This window comes from Sitodiplosis mosellana, unplaced genomic scaffold (genome assembly GCF_009176505.1).
Source record: "Sitodiplosis mosellana isolate CC-2019 unplaced genomic scaffold, AAFC_SMos_1.0 Smas_scaffold_6939, whole genome shotgun sequence".
Lineage (NCBI taxonomy): Eukaryota > Metazoa > Arthropoda > Insecta > Diptera > Cecidomyiidae > Sitodiplosis > Sitodiplosis mosellana.
This window is the reverse complement of record NW_022602069.1, coordinates 1679-4258: the sequence shown is the minus strand read 5'-3', so window position 1 is coordinate 4258 and position 2580 is coordinate 1679. Positions and strand designations below refer to the sequence as shown.

Sequence of the window (2580 nt, the reverse complement as noted above, 5' to 3'; positions counted from 1 at the left end):
TCAAACAACGTCTCTTTTGTATGGATTAAAAACAAAACGTATTCATTAATGAAATTTATTCATGTCCGAACTAACTACACAACACATACCTGTTCAGCTGCGAGTTTTGTAAATTTGTTACAAAATTTGTTGTTGATATTAAAGTTACTAGAATGGCATAAACCCACACGAACATTCCTTGCATTAGTGATATCTTTATAGATTTGAAGGAATGCAAGCTTGTAAAATTCTGAAATGTTCAGAAAAGAGAAATTTATTTTCAATTCTCATCGCATCGATATTAAAAAACAAATATTTTTTACCCAGTTTTCCAAAAATAAAGGCATCAATAAAAATGATGAATATTTTCAAATGGTCAGAACACGAGAACGAAACACTCTCCATGGCGAATTTTGTTTATATGACACATACAAAATTAAGGATGCCATGTTTTATACAGTTCATTGTATATCCTTGCGTGTATCTGTATGTGTGTACTGTATAATGTAGAGAGGAGGCCGGGGCAAAGTGAGACACATATTCCCTACAAGAATTTTGCGATACATTGAGGTTTACGTCGACATGTCGCCGTAAAGCAAAACCTTCCCGCGACATTCCGCATTGCGATAGGTTTTTCAATGTACGGGTTTACGCAAAATCATAACGCCGACATATCTGCGACATATCGCATTGCGTAAACCTGTAAATTCGAACTGTATCCAACTTCATTACATTGAAAACATAATTTCAAATGGTTTTATTTAAACTTTTCATGTTGCTCATCGTTGCTAATAAGAAAAAAAAAACGTATTCAAAATAATTATTAAGTAGAATAATCAGCCATTGCAGCCTTTTAAATACAACATGCTGAATTCGAATGAAGTTGATCGCAGTTCATGCATTTTGTGACAACTATTGCGGAAGGTTGGCGATACGTTTGCGTAAACTTGTCGCAAAATTCTTGTAGGGATTTGGTATGACGAATAGATGGATGTTGAATAAAATTGTACACATGGCGTAAAAGAATGTCATGTCAATATGTTAGCCAAGTTTCAAATAAATCAGAAAATATATTTACTAAAATAGCACAAATTCTACTTATATTTCGCCAATTTGAAAAAAATTTTAGGTTTCGTTTCACTGCAACGAGACTTTAACATGCAATAACTTCCTACTTTATTCTGACTAACATAAAAAGCCTTATTGCAGCAAAAACTACGATATCCTCTCCTTGACGAACAATTTGATTGCGCCAATTCCAGATTCTTATATTTTCCTGGAAACTTTCAATTGATTTTAAACTTTCAGAGATGGCTTTAATCAAAAAGTACATAGAAAAATGACAGAATACGTATTAAAATTTATTATTGGAAGAATGCACTATGAATATCACTGGAATAATTCAAAGGGAATCATTTGGCTCAGTCAATTTGGTTTTGTTTGATGGAATTCGTTATAGCATCGTGGACATTGGAGTTTTTTCCGGGTGGAATCAGTCTAAAAGAAGGAAAACAACCATTTTTGCTTTAAACCATTGTACTTCAACGAAAAATATGCTGTTAAAAAACATACCTTCTGTCATGGACTGTACACCTTCCGACGAGTTTTGTGATGACGCCATTGCACTTGAGTTAAGCAAAGGCGACGGTGACCTCGGCCGTTGCTCTCTCCCACTGGGCAATCAAATCGATGAAACGCTACACAAATAAAAGACAGTAAAGTTTACCATAAATCAATAAAATAAACGAACAAAGAAGCTTACCATTGATTTCAATTCCGTTTGGATTTCTTTGATCAATACTGTTTCGCGATCCAATGTAATCAACTGTTCGGCAAACATTCGGATTGGCCCCAGCATTTTGCCGATTCCGAATTCTTTTATTTTTCTGAAAATTTTCAATTGATTTTAAACTCTCCGAAATTTTCTTATTCGAAATGTACTACATACCTAGAAAAATGACCAAAAATGATCCCACTACATATATCGGACTGGAGAACGTTCATGGATTTTACGGGAGGCGAAGCAAGAAATAAACCGTATTGAGAATCATGTAACAAAGCCCAATGGTCGTTATTGCCTGTCGATGATCCAACACTTGCGGAAGTATCTTCTTTTTCTTGTCGCCCATTGGTTTGTGCGTAGCTCGGTTCACTTTTTTCAGACATTTTTTAACAAAAATAAAACACTGAAAATATTCAACTGATGTTGGATTAGAAAATTTGGTGGGAACAACAATGATAACTAGAACTTCATACAGCTCTTCACGGTGGAGACTCCTTTTCAATGATGCAAACTAGCTGTATGTGATATACGTAAAGCATTTATGTCACAACTAACAGCGCCATCTAACATCGTAATGGAATTATTCCAATGAATATTTCTTTTTTTATTAGCGAATATTCACTTAAAAATTGTAAAAAATAAAAATGATATCAATTAATTGATAGATCAATATGTAGAAACTTTTAATTTGTGTGAGAATAATATTTTAATTTTGTAGAGAGAAAATTTCAAATTGAAAATATTACTTAGTCACTTCACATGTGTACAAAAGTGTAAGTTTTATTGCTTTGGGTAAAGCTATTGAATGAACGTTAGCA

The 2580-nt window shown here is 33.5% G+C and overlaps 1 long non-coding RNA gene across 2 annotated transcripts; it reads right to left on the bottom strand.

The window, feature by feature from the left end:
- Positions 1-2264, bottom strand: LOC129580036 (uncharacterized). 2 transcript variants are annotated; one of them, XR_008689319.1, is made up of 6 exons: positions 1928-2264; positions 1742-1865; positions 1552-1676; positions 303-1476; positions 90-229; positions 1-13 (listed from the first exon to the last, which is right to left on the bottom strand). It is a non-coding gene; the product is annotated as an uncharacterized LOC129580036 (long non-coding RNA). The 2 variants fall into 2 exon arrangements; XR_008689318.1 differs by having other exon boundaries at positions 7-229.
- Positions 2265-2580: the final 316 nt, after the last annotated feature.